Raw genomic sequence first — 19,561 nt, 5'->3', positions numbered from 1 at the left:
ATTATATGTAATGATTTCACAGGACACATCAAACGGTTGAAAGATAACTACCATGTCTAGGTTTTCCTTTTCTGCCTTCATAAGTCCTTTTATTCTTCATAAATCTTTGTTCTTTTTCAGTTTCTATTTCCATTTTTTTGCAGCATGACTTAAGCAGATAACATTTAACCCCCTGGATGTTCTATTTTGGTATTACCACTTTTCCAGAAAAGGCAATATAGGTAATACTGATATGACTCTTCCACAATCAAAGTCCTTCATAGAGGTCCTTAAATATCTCAGCCACTTCAAATTGCATCATGGTGAAGCTTGATAAAGGAGCTGTCAGCTTAAATGCACTTTGTTGTTGTTGTTGTTGTTTTTTAAAAAACAAACAAACAAACCCCTCTAAAATTTAAAAGCTGTTTAAAAATATGGATTACCGAACATCTAATTAGAGAATTTCAATTTACTCACACTTTTGAAAAACTATTGAAAAATGACAAGCAATTATTTCAGAAACATCTTAACATTTTTAAAGTACACACAGTTATAATTATTAACAAACATATGTAATGCATAAATCTTTAATATGTTGAAAAGCATTTGGTCAAGTTTGCTTGCATGACAATTGTATTTTCATTCTGCTAGCTGTCTGTCCATTTGATTATTTTAATAACGCAGCTTACAACTTGAAAGGTAATCACAGGTTAAAAATTCACTGTTTCATTTAGTAGAGTTTAGGAAGGGCTAGTGAATTCCTTAGGAGCTTCATAAATTCAAATTCTTCTTCATGAGCTATATGAGTGATGGCCTGAAGTCTGCCACACTCACTGTGTATAAAAGGAACATGTATAAAAGGATCAACTTTGAATTCTCTGAATGCTACTGGTACTGTGATTATCTTGTTAGTCTTTGGTGCTGATAATATGCTCCTCTGAATCTTCAGAAGGTGCCCATGTCTGATGCCTTAGAGATTCAAGATCTATATATTCTACTGATAAATTTATTACATAGACCCAAAACAGTTTTCAAGAATTTATGCAAATTTACCATGTTTTTTTTCTTTTTTAGTCTGGAGCAGCAAATGTCTGTTGCCTATAGTTTTATAGTATCCCTTGAAGAAGCTGCTAGTATTTTCCGGAGGGCTATTGGATTATGCTATGCCTTCCACAGCTGGGAAATATTTTATAACAGAAAGACTAAAGATGTCTTGAAATCCTGAAAATGGCCTTGTAAATAGAAACCTTACTGAGAACAATGGCAAGGTACTCCAGGTAAGGAGGAGGTAATAATTTCTTGTAAATAAAATTGAAGATTGCATTTAAATAACAAATGAAAAAAATTGCTACTGACTACAAAATATTTATTTATATATTTATTTCTTTGTTCATGTTTTTGATAAACAGTAAAAGTGATTTTCTACATGGCACATTAAATGGTAAATTTTACCTACGCCAAGACTGTTCATAGTGCTCTCTATACATCCAGATTTTTTGATCTCCCTTAAGATCTTTTCTCTTTGCCTCCCTAAGTAATTTTATATTATCCTCAAGTTTTCAACTTCGTTGCTCTAATCAACCTAATAAATATTTCACAATCCATCCCTCAAATACCCCATACATCTTTATAGCATAATACTACAAAATACTTTACTATGAATGCACTCCAAAGAAAATAATTTACTAAAGATAAGTGGAACTCATAATTATCAATTGAGCTGGATGTATGTGAGTGTGTGCTGGAGCAGGGGAAGCTGAAAGAAATTTCTTCTTTCTGAGAAGAGTGGAAACAGATTCATGACTAAGCTCAAGTAAGTTAGTTACAAATGTGGCTCCAGTAGTTCAGTGAATTTTAATTTGTTCACATTCCTCTTCTAATTTGTTCACATTATTCTTCCTATCAAAATGAAGGATTTGTAGCATTAATAAGCTAACCTACTTCAGGGCAATTATATATAATGAATTACCTTCAAAACATAAAAATGGAGCTGTTAATTTTCTATTTAAGAGACAATTGTAAAATTAAAAGGTCACAGCGTTATATAAGAAGATTTTGTAAAAAGGCTGGATTGTTGGTTGTTTTTTAAATGTCAAAATTTCAGCCATTTTTAGTTGTTCCATGACAGTACTAAAATCTGACTTCAATTAATTAATGTAAATATATTTAAAGTGATCATTAAAGGCCCTAGGCATTTGGGACATCCCTAAATATACCAAAGGCATAAATTATATCCCTTTAGTTTTCATGATTATTTACATATATCTACTTAAGAACGTACTCCTTAAATACTAAGAGACATCACAATAAAAACCAAGATCTTAAGCTCCAGGGAGCTTATAGTACGAGTTGCCAGTGTGACGAGTTGATTGACATATCCAGATCTCTGTTCCCAGATATCCATAGATTACAATAAATGATTTTTCAGTATGGACTGATTTACAGGATCAGAGCTGTATCGATAATACATAAATGAAGGATGATGGAAAGTATATGACAAGAGAATAATTGAATAATATAGATTCATAATCCTAGGATTGACTGTTAATTTTGCTTTCCTTTATATTGACTTTCAAACAGATTTTGTTACAGTCTCAGACAAAGAACTGGTAAATTCATGGGTCCTACAAATGGACAAAAAATTATTTGCTTATAGTTCTCTGAGCCAATTGATGGCAGACATACTTTTGTCAGCAGCATATGTTCTGTCCAAGGAAGAGAGTATGTGCTGTCAATATTTGAAGAACTATTCTTTATGGAGCAAATTGTGAAATCAAATTTCAGTATGCAGAACTTGAAGGAAGAGAAATAGCAGACATTGCAGATTGGTAAAAGCTTGTCCTTTGAGATGTTCAGAATAGCTTAGATGAAAATCATGAGAGAAGTGCTGTTCTTAACAATGCGACATATAATATATTCCGCAACAAATTTTTAAAGAAAAGTGAATTACCTTACTATCTGGATTTTACCTTCCATCACGTAAAATGAAGCAATGTATTAAACCCATATTTTCCTTTTAAGTCAATGTCTTTTTCATGCAGTAAAAAGAAAAAAAACTTGTGCAAAACCATAGAAAGCCTTAAGTGATCCTGCCTGTTCAATATGAATTTTGAAATGATAAGATCTCTATGGTAGGAACTGAGAAAAGAATTTTAAGTCATTTGAGCTTTACTCAAAAGAAAAAAATAAGCTTTTTTCTGACCTTTCCATTACAGATTCATAATGAGGGATAACATTTCTGAGGGCCTTAATCTTCAATATAGCATTAGCTAAGAGTTGGATAACCTCTCTTTGTCTATTAACAATTACAAACTAAGCCTGTTTGGAGTTTTCTGGGTAGCTAAACATACATGAGATAAGGCATCAAGCTTTTCAAAATAGTTTGAAAGACTGTATAATTCTTGGATCATTCCATAGTAGTTCCTGTCTGCAGTAGTTCAAAGGTGTCATATTTATGTGTATATTTCTGGTGTCATATCAATTTTAAACTACATTCAGCAGAGGGAAAAAGATCTTATTGGGCTATAAGGAATGGTAAAAAATTAGGTACAATAGAATTACAGAATATGTGGGGTTGGAAGAGACCTTTATGAGTTAACTGGTCCTGCTGCCTGTTCAAAGCAGGTCTCACTTCAAAATTAGATGAGGTTGGTCATGGTTTTGACTAGATGAGTTTCCAAGGATGGATACTTCTCAGCTTTCTTGGTCAACCTGTTCCAGTGCTTAACTGCTCTCATTGTGATTTTTTTTCCCCCTTGTATCCAATAAGAATTTCACCTGCTCCACTATTGCCTCTCATTGTTTTACTTTTGAAAAAAAAGTCTGTCTCCTTCATTTCTATGACCCCTTTTCAAGATAGTGAAAGACCATAATTTGGTTCATCCATTGTCGTTCTCTTGTCCAAGCTGAATAAATCTAATTCTTCCGCCTCTCCTCACAGGTCATATTTTCTACCCCTCAGTCATCTCAGTGGTCCTCCTTCAGACTTACTACAGTTTTTCAATATTTCTCCTGCATTGGGGGGTGCAAACTGGACACCGTACTGCAGATGTAGACTCATGAGTGTCGATTAGAAGGGAATAATCATCTCCCATGACCTTCTGGGTAAAATCCTCCTAATGCATCCCAGTACATGCTTAGCCCTCACTGTCACAAGTGTTCACTGTTGACTCAGGTTCTGCTTCCTACTTGTTGTTCACCAGGACCCTTGGTCTTTTTTGCAAAGTTTTCCCTAATCCAATCAGTTCCCAGTATTATTTCCCAGTCTGAAATTTCAAGCTTCTGGACTTCATATTTGTCTCCACTGAACTTCATGAGATTTCTATTAGCCCATTCATCTAGCTTGTAAAAGTCTCCCTGAATGCCTTCCAGCAGAGGTATGATATAAATGAGTTATACAGACATTTAAGAAAAATAAATATTACAAACAATGAAATCAGATAAACAATAAAATAGTTGCCTGCTTTTGAATATCATCCACTAGGGTATTCCATAGCAGTCTCGTTCAACACAAGTTGGAAAAAAACAGTCGTTACTTGTGTACACACTGATGTAAGGCTTATGCAGGTTGGGTTGAATTCCAGCTCTAACTGATCTTTTATTCTTAGGCAAGTAATTCCTCTTTGTACATCAGTTCCAGGTACAAAGTGTTGAACCCAGTGTTTTATTCATTAGGGGTCTGTAAAGTGAAATTCACCAATGCATGGGAGGCAGTCAGACAATAAATTATATGGATGAAATGCAAAACTTATTGCACAGACAATAGTTATGCAAATAAGCTCCTATGCACCCATATAGCCATTAGTCAAGCTCACAGTGATTTTCTAAAATATATATTTGCTCCTTAAAGTGTATTAATTGTCAGTCTCAATTAAGAGGAAAACAGAATCTTTTTATTATTTAATTCAAATTTTTAGTACAAGTTTTTTGCAAAAGTTTATTTGCATGGTACTGAATGAATAATACACAAAATTAATTTGATCTTCAGCCATGCCTAAATCAAAAGTCGATAAAACTAACTCTTTCTCTATAAACAAAGAATAACCTTAGAAAATTATAAACAGTTAGTGACATCCAAATTTTCAAGAAGGATAATGACAAAGCCCAATGGATTATTGATTCTTATGTTATCATTAATATATCAATAATAGATAGTACATGAAAGAAAGAAGTTATGACAATTTAAATTCAGTAAGCCTTACAGGGTTCCTACTATAGAAATAATTTCCATAGATGCAGGTGTTTATCAATGTCTACATATGAATATGTACATATATCTTTTGCATCAGAATTATTTGTTAATCTCAAAAAGAGAGAAAGAAAAAGAAAGAAAGAAAGGAAAGAGAAAGATTTCACTGGTCCTGAGTACAGCGTTGGTCCAACCAGTCTAGAGGTCCAGTTTTGGAGGGCACATGTACACATGGGGCTTCAATTTGTGCCCTTTTATCATTTCCTTGCCCCTCCTTTGGGCAGGCAGTTTAACTCATTAGGCTAATTAGGTGTCATGCACGGTTTGTGCTTCCAGAACCTTTGGGCAATGGGTCGCTGGGCTTGGAGGTCGTTTGGGCAGTAACTTCTCCTTCCCTGCAGGTACGACCATTCTTTGACCTTTGGCCATATATGGTGAACTGCCCTGCTCAGCATATTAGAACACAGAATTGCACAACCTCTGGCAAGCCCTCAGAGTCCTGTCGCTGTGTGGCTTCTCACCTGCAGTTTGTTGTTATGCAGAACTTGCCCTGGCACAATGTTTGAGACATTAACTCTTTTAGTCTCTCACAGGCCCTTCTCACTCCAACAGGTCCACATCCTTCTTATGTTGGGGCCCCCAGAGCTGAACCCAGTACTCCAGGTGGGGTCTCATGAGAGCGGACTAGAGGAGGAGAATCACCTCCCCTGACCTGTTGGTCAGGCTTCTTTTGATGGAGCCCAGGATATGTTTGGCTTTCAGGGCTGAAAATGCACATTGCCAGGTCATGTTGAGCTTTTTGTCAACTAACACTCCCAAGTCCTTATCGGCAGGGCTGCTCTCAATCCATTCATTGCCCAGCTTGTATTTATGCTTGGGATTGCCCAGACCCATGTGCAGGACCTTGAACTTGGCCTTGTTGAACTTCATGAAGTTTGCAGGGGCCCACCTCTCAAGACTATCAAGGTCCCTCTGGATGGCATCCCTTCCCTCCAGCGTGTTGACAGCAGCACACAGCTTGGTGTCGTCGGTAAACTTGCTGAGGGTGCACTCAATCCCACTGCCCACGTCCCTGACAAAGATGTTAAACAGCGCCAGTCCCAATATCACCACTCATCACTGGTCTCCACTTGGACATTGAGCTGCTGACTGCAACTCTTTGAGTGCAACCATCCAGCCAATTCCTTATCCACCAAGTAGTCCATCCATCAAATCCATGGCTTTCCAATTTAGAAACAAAGATGTCGTGCAGGACAATGTTAAATGCTTTGCACAACTCCAAGTAGATGACATCAGTTGCTCATTCCTTATCCACCAACACTGTAACCCTGTCATAGAGGGCCACCAAATTTTTCAGGCATGATTTGCCCTTAGTGAAGCCATGTTGGCTGTCACCAATCACCTCCTTAGTTTCCATGTGCCTTAGCATAGTTTCCAGGAGGATGTGCTCCATGACCTTGCCAGGCACAGAGGTAAGACTGCCTGGCCTGTAGTTCCCTGGGTCTTCCTTTTTTCCCTTTTTAAAAATAGACACAATATTTCCCCTTTTCCAGCCAGTGCGAACTTCCCCAGACTCCCATGGCTTCTCAGATATGTTGGATAGTGGCTCAGCTATTTCATCCGCCAGTTCCCTCAGGACCCGTGGATGCATCTCATCAGGTCCCACGGACTTGTGCACCTTCAGGTTCCTTAGATGGTCTCAAACCTGATCTTCTCCTACAGTGGATGGTTCTTCATTGTCCCAGTCCCTGCCTTTGCCTTCTGCAACTTGGGCAGTGTGGCTGGAGCAGTTGCCTGCAAAGACTGCGGCAAAAAAGTCGTTGAGTACCTCAGCCTTCTCCATGTTCTGAATAACCAGGTCTCCCTTTTCCTTCTGGAGAGGGCCCACATTTTCCCTAGTCTTCCTTTTATCACCAATATACCTATAGAAGCTTTTCTCATCTATAGGAGCTTTTCTTGTTGCCTTTGATGTCCCTGGCCAGATTTAATTCTATCAGGGCTTTAGCTTTCCTAACCTGATCCCCAGCTGCTGAGACAATTTCTCTGTATTCCTCCCAGTCTACCTGTCCTTGCTTCCACCCTCTGTAGGCTTCCTTTTTGTGTTTGAGTTTGTCCAGGAGATCCTTGTTCATCCATGCAGGCCTCCTGGTGTTTTTGTCTGACTTCCTCTTTGTTGGGATGCATCGCTCCTGAGCTTGGAGGTGATACCTGAATATTAATCAGGGATGGTTAATGTCTGGGTGGAGGCATCGGCCACCGCTGGGGTAAATGGTGCAGACCCCCCAGCCAGAGCTGCAACCTTTGCTCTCAGGCTAGTGCCCACCATTCTGCCTTGAGGGTCAGGTAGGATAAGTGCCCTTGACCTGGGAGATGGTCACAAAACAGCGCCTGGTTGCCAGGTTATGTGGGCTTCAAGCCTCTCCACTTGGCCAGCGGAATGCCCCTTCTTCAAAGTGGCGCCCTCCCACATGAACTGCCGCGCGAACTGCGGCGCCACACCCTGGCTGATGTGCCACACCCTGTTAGCAGAGCTCCAGTGGGCTGCCCTTAGTGGGAGTGGGGGGTGGCCGCTATTACTCCTGGCCCTGCCCACGCCTCCTCAGCCGCCCACCCTCGTGAGAGCTGCCGGCTCCTGGCAGGTCTCTGCGCTCTCTGGGCTTTCCCCAGCTCAGGAAACCCCTCCTGTATGCAGTGATCCCCTGCTCCACTGCAGAATGTGCCTGCACCGGAGTTGATCACCTCAGCAAGTGACATAGGAAAATAAGTTTTAGAACCAATCCCTAAATAAGAGACAAAATGAAGAAAAGAATTATGAATAATAATCAACAAACTCAAACAACAAACAAAAGTAAGCACATTATACACAAATCAAAACAGAAAGTAAAATAAACAGAAGCTACTGAGGTGTCAAAATGTAAAAGGGGAAATAAAATCTCCAAGAAAACCATAGCTGGAATGTTAAATTGATTTTAAAATATAGAAACAATTGCAAAAAGTTTAAGTCTAATTGTATGTGATGTCCAGCCCAGATGACATCCAGTAAATTGATAGACAAGACGATACCAAGTCCAGAACGAGATAATAGCAATCAATAGGAAGTAAAGAAGTAAATGGTCATTATTAACTTTTTTCCCATGTATAAATAAAGTAGACCAAAACATTAATATTGCATGTGTATTTTAACTGATCTATAAATAATAAGAAAATGTAATGAAGCAACAATTAATTACTGTTTGAAAGAAACATACAAAATTCAGGTACACATTTGCTAGGAAAATCACTAGTGCATTATCACTTCTAAACATGGGTAAAGAAATAGATCCCCACTGATTTCTCTGTCTTTTACATAAACAGACACAGATCACAGATGTTTAGTGTTGCCCTTAGTAGTTAATTCTTGTTGTAGCAAAATGTATTCTTTTAAGAAACGTTATTGACATTTTTGTTTGGTTTTTAACCTACCATTTTATAAAGTAATTTTCTCTTGATACCAGGCCAGATAATATAAAAATATCTAATACCTCAATGTCTTTTAAAATTTGGACTCTTTTTCTATGTAGCCACTCACTGCAACATCATAGACTCGTTGAATCATTCAGGCTGAAAGGGATCTCAGGAGGTCTCTAGTCCAACCTCCTGCTCAAAGCAGGCTCTGCTGTGCCCTGGTTTTGGCTGGGATAGAGTTGATTGTCTTCCTAGCAGCTGGTATAGTGCTATGTTTTGAGTTCAGTATGCGAAGAATGTTGATAACACATTGATGTTTTCAGTTGTTGCTAAGTAGTGTTTAGACTAAAGTCAAGGATTTTTCAGCTTCTCATGCCCAGCCAGCAAGAAGGCTGGAGGGGCACAAGAAGCTGGGAGGGGACACAGCCAGGGCAGCTGATGCAAAGTGGCCAATGGGGTACTCCATACCATGTGACATCACATCTAATATATAAACTGGGGGGAGTAGGGGTGGGGGGATCACTGCTCAGGAACTAACTGGGTGTTGATCGGTGGGTGGTGAGGAGCAATTGCATTGTGCATCACTTGTATATTCCAATCCTTTCATTATTACTGTTGTCATTTTATTAGTGTTATCATTATCATTATTAGCTTCTTTTCTGTTCTATTAAACCGTTCTTATCTCAACCCACGAGTTTTACTCCTTTTCCTGATTTTCTCCCCCATCCCACTGGGTGTGGGGGGAAGTGAGTGAGCAGCTACGTGGTGCTTAGTTGCTGGCTGGGGTTAAACCATGTGAGAGCAGACCAGGGTGCGCAGCCAGATCTTGGAAACCTTCAACAACAGAGATACCACAGCTTCACTAAGCAACCTCTTTCAATGCTTCATGGTCCTCGTGGTGAAAAAACTTTTCCTTACAAGTCAGACTGCTTCCACTTCAATTCATGAGCACTGTCATTCATTCTCCTGCCCTGCACCTCAGTAGATAACCTGGCTCTGTCTTCTCAGCAACTTCGTCATAGGTACTGGCATGGTGCTGTTAGGCACTCCAAAGATGTCTCTCCTTCTGGCTTACCAAGCCCAGCTCCCCCAGCTGTGACTCAGAGGGTAAATTCTCTAGAGCCAGCCAGCCTAGTGGCCTTCTGCTAAACTCACTACAGTTTATCAACTTCTTTCTTGTACTGGAAGCCAACACTGGATGCAATATTCCAGATGTGGTCTGTATCTGAGATTAACTATAGTTTGAATAGATTTTTGTGGCCTGAGAACAGTTATTTCCACAAAAATCTCAGCATTACATAGCTTGCAATTCCAACCTGCTAGCACAGAAGCACATTTAATAAACATCTGCTATTATTTTAATCTAATTCAAACCTAATTCAAATCCATGTGAAATACAGCCTTCTGTAATCAAAGATGTAGAAATTCAACCAGTCAGGCTCCTCACAGTACATTTCTTTAAGGACAACGCCAACTGTTTTTTTCAATAAAGCACTCTTCAGGAAAAACCCAACATTGTTTAGGGAAGGGCATCACTTATCTCTAACCAGTAACAAATCATGTGTGTTCTGGAGAGACAGGAACTGAAAGTTACAGAATATTAGGTATTTTATGTTTTTTTTATAAACTGAATCTTACACCTGTAATCAACGTCACTTACTTATAATAAGAAACCCTGTGAAAAGAAAGAAAGAAAGGTAACATGATTATTTTGAATTGATTACAACATTGAAATTACCCTGTTCTTAAGAATAATACCTGAAAGAAAGCTAGAAATGTCAAAGAAATACCTGGTGTGTATCTGCAGTATTATAAATCACCCTAGGATGTCAATTTAAATATTTTTAGTACCTTGCTATTCCAAGATGTTAAAGCCTTACTGCTAAGTATTTACTGCCTTTTTATTTTGGTTTAACTCCTTATTTTGCAAGAAGAAATTAACAGAAATTTTACCTAATAGAAGAATCTGAACATTAAGAAAGTAGAAAAAGAGCAACCTCAATTTAAAAAAAAAAAAAATTTCTGAATTAAAAGCAGAAAAAACTCACTTTCTGTATTTACAGGGGACACGTGTTGCAAAAAAACTTGATTTGCCTAATTGAGAAAAGTGGTCACTTTGATCATTGAAAAGTTTTTTGCTATTTCTTACTTAGACCAGACCAGAACAGACCAGAACAGAATAGAATAGAATTGAATAGAACAACTTGGCTGACGGTACGATGTTACCTTAAGAAACACATTTCCTAGACCTGACCAAGCTGGCCTTTTGAAAACAGCCATACAAAGTATAATGCAGATTAAAACTATCTGTTGGTGATGAACACAAATAAACTAGGTTTTTAGTAATTCACATGTGCTCAAGCATTTTCCTGCTTTTAATAGTTGATTCAAAGGACAGTCTCATACTTTGAGACTGGCTAATTTTCCCCTTGAAACTTTCTAATAGACAGGCATCATAAGATTATGTGAACAAAGCATTGAGAAACACAATCATGTATATATATAGATCATGAGGTTGTAGATTTGTGGATTTTTTTTTTTTTTACTTTTTAATTTTAAAGCTGGATCAGTTCCTTGTTCTTATTTAGAGTACAACAATTTGTGCCGGCACAAATGAGAGACTGAGCATCAAAGAGAAGGGAGATCAGTATTGCCACCAGAACTTCTTTGCAATCCCTTCTTGCAGATGGGATGCAAAGATTCCTAATGGTGGTTGTGGCAGTTAGAGATCATCTGCCTTGAACCAAATAGGCTGAACTGTCAATAGTTTAGGGTGTTTTGATGAGCCCACAGGGCTGAACTGGGAACTGCCTGGCTAACTGCTCAGGCCAAAAGGAAGATTGACGAGAGTCCTAAAGGTTGTCTGCAGACACTGATCACCCCAACCTGCTGTTTCTCCTGAGTTGGGCTAATGTTTCTTGTTAATTTCATTGTTTCCACGGAAAGCGAATGTGAAAGAAAATAAATTTTTATACTCCTTGAAGGAACCCTTTCCCCTGTCTGTCCTTCAGTTCACACATGTTCAGATGTCTTTTCCCACCTTAACTGAACTTTTTAGTTTTATTCTTTAAAGTACAATGGTTTTTTTTCAGGACACACCTACATTTTCCAGCCATGTCTAGCATTTGAGTATACCTACATTTTTATAAACACTGCTTATGAGAGATCAATGGACTAAGATCACCCAGATAATTTCATACATAGCAACAAACAGCCCTCAGGCTAGGGAGTTTCAATATATACTGACTTAGTTTTCAGCTAAACCTCCCAGCACAGTGCTCATAACATGTGACTAATCTAAATTGTTATTTAGCAGAAGCCACTTGGCTAATTAACACTAGAATATCTGCCAGTTGACCTGGCCCTGCCCAATCAAAACCCCTGCGCACTGTGGAAGGAGATAATATCCCGTATAAGGAACTTGTTGGTGAAAACAGTCTGGGTTACTCCTTCCTTAGGAAAGGGTGAGCCTATTTGTGGGATTGTTTTGCTCAAGGACCTGGTACACTTGGTGGGTAATGCAGAAGAATGGGGGAGTCCAATGTTTACCTCAGAGTGATTTAATCCTGGGTGAAAATAATCCATCATTTCGGTTGTATGATGGCAGTATTACATGATGTTGTATGTCACCACTGCTGTGACTGCCATATATCAAAGGTATTATAGCAGGAACCTCTCACTGATAGCCAAGCTAGAGGCAAGAGGAGGAATTAATTGCAATGTTAAAACTTAAGGTCTAGTCCAAGGGGACCAGGAGTGGGGAATGTAAAGGATATATTTTTAAATTGTTGTAATCCATAATTTGAGTTGCATGATATAGGAATTACTATATCAAGAACCACCTGAACCAATGGAAGACAAGCCTTATAAGAAGCAGTGCAAGAGCAGCAGTGTCCCAATCTGAGCTGGCTTTGGTGCCCAATAACTCCACACAACAAACCACCTCTCCTGTCCTGAGTGACCACCACAACAGATGGAGCCCAAAGTCATGGACTGAATGAACTCAGTGGACATTTGTAGACATTTTAAGGACATTTTACGGACATTTTACACACATTTCAAAGGGATAGTGCATAGACTAAGGGAATGATATCTGCATATTATATCGAAGGATGAGAAGGGTAGTGGTGATTAATGAGGATGTATTGGATAGTGTAAGACCTGAGCACGATAGGAATGATATAGACTAAGGGGTGGAGAATGTGCTGGTTTTGGCTGGGGTAGAGTTAAATTTCTTCATAGTAGCTGGTATGAGGCTGCGTTTTGGATTTGTGCTGAGAACAGTGTTGGTAACACAGGGATGTTTTAGTTACTGCTGAGCAGTGCTTACACAGAGCCAAAGCCTTTTCTGCTTTTCACCCCATCCCACCAGCAAGTAGGCTGGGGGTGCACAAGAAGTTGGGAAGGGACACAGCTGGGACAGCTGACCCCAACTGACCCAAGGGATATTCCAGACCATATGACAACATGCTCAGCAATAAAATTAGGGGGAAGGTTGGCCGGAGGGCCGCTGCTCGGGGACTGGCTGGGCATCGGTCAGTTAGTAGTGAGCAATTGTTTTCATCTGCAACACTTATCTTTCTTGGGGTTTATTTCTCTCTCTGTTATTTTCCTTTTCATTACAAATTATTATTATTATTATTATCATCATCATCATCCTCATCATTGTATTTTATTTTAATTATTAAACTATTCTTTTCTCAGCCCATGAGTTTTCTTACTTTTACCCTTCTGATTCTTTCTTCCATCCCACTGGGTGGGAGTGAGCAAATGGCTGTGTGGTCCTCTGTTGCCAGTTGGGGTTAAACCACGACAACAAGGAGGTCAAAATCTTTGGTCTAAAACTGCTACTCCATTTGATAAAGTAGGAGAATGTTCTTGGATGAGGGAATATAAACAATTAGATGATTTAAGTTTATAAATCAGAGGGTGAAAGGAATGAAAGGAAAGATATTTGTTTGTGAGGGAGGGAGAGTAGAAGCTCAGGAGAACTAAAAGAGCCAAACACATAAACCAAGGTTTTATCATCTTACATATACATTATACTACCAGATATGCCTTCCTTGACTACTTTTCCATCACAAAAGTCAAGACACTGAGGTGATGGACTATGTGAAGGAGAAACACCTTGAGCCTTTCTCTCTTGAGAACTCTTCAGAGTACAACAATCATAGTGGTATTTGGTAGGGTTAAGGTCACTGTTGTCATATTTGTCTGTGAGTATCACTGATTGCCCATGATGTTGTGGCTAGTGCAGTAAGACACACTCAGATTCTAAGCAGTGCGATTCAGAACTCTGCCAAAGACCCTGCCTGGACTGTTGCTGTATAGACAGGGCTGCATGACTCCATGGAGTAGAAAACAGGCAGCAGCAGTCAAGATGTAGACATGTACATAACCATATCTGAAGTTGATGGCCTCAGGCTGAAAGTCTCCAACAGAGAGCCCAAATTTAAAAAAAAAAAAAGAATTAAAAAAAAAATAGAAAACATGTAATTGTCGCATTAAGATCCAGCCTAATTGTCAGTAGGTCATCTCAGTCAAGATAGAAGAACTTCAAACATGTCTAGGTAAGTGACAGCTGAATATAATTTTTCAAGATAGTGACTTTAGGTGGTTCACCAAATCTCAGTGAAATTGTGTACCTTTTGTTCAGAGAGTAATACCTTTGAGGAATTGAGTCTAAATTGCTTTCTGGATCTAGACCTCAGTCAGCACTATCGGGACATTAATCACTGGTAAGTCTTCAAGATGACTACCAGATGGTCAGACAACAAAAACACTTTTGACACAAATTCAAGACAAAAGACATGTATGTGTGTAATTGAAAAATGTATCACTTATTTATAGGGAAAAAAATTCGGTTGCTCAAATTTGCTCTACTTACTTCAGGTTTACTAAATTTATTTCATTTTGAAAACAAGGAAGGTGAAAAAATGTTAAAACAATTTTAGTACAAAAAAAGTACAAACGAAATGATATACAAATCAGTTTTTATTGGCTGCATGCTTATGAAAAGAAAAAACTTTTTTGAAAGAGGACGTTCTGGCCTTTATTAGCATGGGTTCTTCCACTCAGTCTTTTAATATGATGCATTTATAGACTATTAGAAATGCAACTGAATAGATAAATTTCATTAGTCTAGACTTTAATGACGTTCATTGTACTTAAGGTCACAGAGGATGTGTGTGTAAGATCAGATACAGGTTATATTCATTTGACTATCTGTTATACGTGGAATAGATTAGGTATCAGGTATTTACATAAGCATTTAAATTAGAATATTTTCTTCTCTCTCCTCTTGGAAGGATAGCAGCAATATTTGCTATTAGCATATTTACTGTGAGCAAATAAATAAATTGAATGCCACTTTACTAATGTAAATCTGTGAGACTTCATGAGGAATAACAAATAAAAGAATTTTTTGAATCATGTAGTTTATCAATGATTTTTTTTGATAGAAGCACCCTGCAAGCTGAAGATGAGCTCTGGATGCTGTTACCATGGATTAAAGAAATGACAAAGCAAGAGCATTTGAGATAAGGGAAGGGTAGGAAGAAGGCACCAGAGAATGGGAGTGGCAATAGAACTGATCTGCAATTTTGAATGTAAGAGATAAAGTCTTTTTTTTTTCAGTTTTTGCTGACTGCACTTTGTCTTCTTAAAATGCAAAGTTTTAAGTCTTTTTACCTTTTTTCTTTTTTTTTTTTTAAGCTTCCTTAAGCTTGTGTGTCACAATGAAACTTCTGAAGTAGCTTTCTTTCCCCCCTTTTGTCCTCTTTCCCCATTCTAAAATAAGTATTCATTGGGCACATTGAGGTCAGAAATTTTTGATCTTCAGTATTACATGAATACTGCATTGCTACTGTCATCTTTGGATCACTTTTCCAGAGAAGAAAGAAGAAGGAAAAAACTCAAAAGTTTTTTCATTCACGAACTTATACAAAATAAAGAGCATACAGACGTGACAGCTCTGTGGGGGTGCAGAGTTCCTTGTCTGAAACAACCATTTACAAGCCAAGATAAAACAGGGCAGCACAATTCCTGCAGTCAATTCCAGAGAGGAAGCTAAAGGATTGGAAACAATGAATAAGGTCATCCATGACACTTGGAAGTAATTAAATCATTGAAGAGTAAACTAATCTAAACTAAAAACATCTAAGGCATTGAAAGTAGATCCTAGAGTAAACTTGATGGAGGGAAAATGTTTTCAAAATAAATGATACTTTGAAAGAATAATCATGTTCATGCCCTGAGGGCTGCTTCTGAGGCAATTATAAAGAAAATCAACACATTGCACAAGAAAAAAGAAATTCTAATGAATCATAAGTGACAGAACCAGGGAGGACTTTTCACATTGCACATTCTGATCCTCAGCATTTTCTGGGGGTACTCATTACTATTTAATGTAAGCTAGTTTCAAACATAAGCAGTCTTGATTGTCCCAAATTCCTTCGTAATCCGTTATTCTCGACTACTTTCCCTGTTAATAACTTTTCCTTTTTTTCCCCTTTATTTATTTATATATTTTTCCCTGTACAGCTTGGACTTTTCCTTTTTTAGCTTTTGGTCATTGCTCTTTCTCCTGTCATTTTCTGAGGCTGTGAATAATTCCTTTCTTTGATTTCTATTGTTATGTTGTAGGACCTTACATTTCAAGCATTGATCATATCTTAATATTGATAGAACCTTCCTGAAGTGCATCATGTTTAGCTCCTTCAGTCTCTTTATATTCAGAACACATATCACTTTTTCAAACCTTTGATTTTATTTCCCACTATAGTTCTCATATCTTTCAAACTGTGAAAAGAAGAGCTCTGTATATGGATACAAACTTTAAGCATTAAAGCTATATAATATTTCATTATTACTTTACTGAAACACAGCATTGGTGTTTGCTTCATATCAGCATCACAGTGAGTACTTGTATTTGCTGCATTATTCCTGGATATTTCAGACTTATCCATTGCATTCTGAAGTATTTGGCTATGCTGTTTATTTCTCTCCCTCCCCACCACGTGGTGATCTAGAAGAGAGAGATTAACAAACCAAGATATGCAGAAAGTGTCTGGCTGGTTTGCATCGCGGCTTACAATGATTACTGCTTTAAGAAGAAATAACTCCCACATCCTGGCTCTGAGACCCACTAAATATGTGTACAAATCCTGCTACAAGTCAGCTAAACTTTGAAAGCAGCAGGCTGATATTCAATCTCATGCTTCTGTGAGAAGCAGCTCTCATCTACTGCTGAGTGCCCATTAAAGCTGCCATTTTCATAGAAGCGATATACTTTATGCAAGAAACTACTCCCATCTCCTGTTGAGGTTCAATTCAGAAGAAAAGTAGTAACATTTTGCTACATTAGCAAAATGCTTAATTTTATTTGTTTTTCTCAGAACAAAATCAGGGTCTTCTAATGGAAAAAAAGTTCCATTTGAGGGGGGGGGGGGAAAGCCAGTTGTTCTTCACAGCATAGATCTGTTATTATTTAGCGCATAAAGGTTTTTGAATTCAATCATCAGCATCATTATAAATTTTATAACATGGGAAAGAAAGAGAAAATATCAGAGGAGGATAATCCTTCTTTTCATATTTATTCACTTGTTTCATTTCTTCAACTCTGTACAGTGTTGTCATGGTACCTCATTCAGATGATTCATTCTAGCATTTATATATAATCTTTCTTATATTTTGTTTTGCAGTAAAATAAAAGTAGGTGTTTAGATAAAAGTGCAGTTCAGAAAATCTTTTGAGATTAAGCAAGGAAAGTATGCAGCAATTAACACATGAAATAAAACGTCTAATTTAAAATACACAATATCAAGGCTTTGCTGGGAGAGGTGTAAAGTATTACTAACAGAAATGCAAATGCATTTGAAATTCAAGCTGAGACTAGTGTTTTCTGTATTAGTATGTGCTTGAAAATGGTCTCAGATCTGTGGAAATTAGTATTGAAAGTTGATGTCTTTTGTAGTTAACTGCATAATCTGAATCTGCACATCATGCAATTAAAACTGAAATTTCTGTTTTTCTTTGCTAACATTATTAGCATTTGAAGATCAGGGAAAAAATATATGTATGCATTCATATTCTAAGGCTAAAAGACTGTGTATCTACTAAGTAGTTCACCCCAACTTAAAACCTGTGGTTTTGAGGATTTGTTCACTAAAGGGAATCCTAGTAATAGGGAATTGGCTGGATCAAGTTTGGTTATTCGTGCACTATAAAAGAGGAGTTCCAACACCATCCCAGTGGGCTTTGCATCCCCTGTCATGTGATTATCCAGTGTAGCCTTTACTTAAATTCAGATATTATGAACTGGGGGGGAAAAGAAGTTTGTGTGTGTGTGTGCATGTATATATGATTTAAGATTACAGGAAGCCCAAGAGACTCCTGCTGATGTGCTGTGTGGTGTGAAGTGACTAGTCTTCTCCGAAGGGGTTGGCCACTCTGTACTGCTCAAACTACTAGCGATAGGGAGGGACTACTTCCTGGGATAGATGCCTGTAGTAAAACAGATGTAGCCAAATAATAACCCTATTATCATATGTAATAATTCTCTTGAACATGAGCCTGCTCTCAGTGCCTGGAAATGATTCTTTTTCAACAGACAGATTCTCTTGAAATAATAGAATTATCCTATTTCACCTTCTATATTCAAAACCCTAAAAGATAAGATGGGAGCTGTATTTTCATCACACTTCCCTGCCTGTTTTTTGAAAGCAGCATTGCAAAAGTTATCTATCTTCTCAGTTTTTGGTTTATGAGTGTCGTGGTTTAACCCCAGCCAGTGACTAAGCACCACGTAGCCGCTCACTCACTTCCCCTCACACCCAGTGGGATGGGGGACAAAATCAGGAAAAGAAGTAAAACTCGTGGGTTGAGATAAGAACAGAATAGAACAGAAAAGAAGACACTAATAATGATAATGATAACACTAATAAAATGACAACAGTAATAATAAAAGGATTGGAATATACAAGTGATGCACAATGCAACTGCTCACCACCCGCCGATCAACGTGCAGTTGGTCCCCAAGTGGCGATCCCCCTCACCCCCACTCCCCTAGTTTCTATACTAGATGTGATGTCACATGGTATGGAGTACCCCGTTGGCCACTTTGCGTCAGCTGCCCTGGCTGTGTCCCCTCCCAACTTCTTGTGCCCCTCCAGCCTTCTCGCTGGCTGGGCATGAGAAGCTGAACAATCCTTGACTTAGTCTAAACACTACTTTGCAACAACTGAAAACATCAGTGTGTTATCAACATTCTTCTCATACCAAACTCAAAAACACAGCACTATACCAGCTACTAGGAAGACAATTAACTCTATACCAGCTGAAACCAGGACAATGAGATTTTAATTTGCAACATGAAACTGAAGTATTTTGTGTCTAAGCAGTTTGTGAAACAGATTTTTTGCAAATACTAAGATGTATTTATGTCTTTCATTAAATCCCTGTTATCAGGACTTACTTATTGTTTCTATATAGGAAGCTACTTGAACCTTTTTTTAATGACTTTGCTAATAATTGTGGGTTGGCTTATGTTCTGCATACCAGTAACATTTTTTTTTTTCCACTTGATGGAAAGCCTAAAAGAAAAGGCAATTAAAAATACTAAAGGAGATTATAAAAGTTATTAAGAGTTGGTTTTAGTTGTAATGAGATAATCATGAGTAATTTTGATGATGCTATGAGAATTTTGTTCACATTGCCTCATGATCAGCTGCTATATCTCTTAGAGGAAAGTTTATCATACGAATAGATTTATCTAAACATAGTACTACACTACAGTACAATACTGTTGTCCTAATATACTTAATGGCCCTTCCTTCAACACATACATGAATTTACAACCACTTTTTCTTGATTTTAAAATCTTAACTGTTATAAAATGTGCTAAGGCATAAATTAGATACATTGCGTAGCTTTGATATAAGGTCTTTGTTG

Source organism: Harpia harpyja, chromosome 5, assembly GCF_026419915.1.
Source record: "Harpia harpyja isolate bHarHar1 chromosome 5, bHarHar1 primary haplotype, whole genome shotgun sequence".
Taxonomy (NCBI): Eukaryota; Metazoa; Chordata; class Aves; order Accipitriformes; family Accipitridae; genus Harpia; species Harpia harpyja.
The sequence above is the reverse complement of the archived record's forward strand: the minus strand, read 5'-3'. Positions refer to the sequence as shown.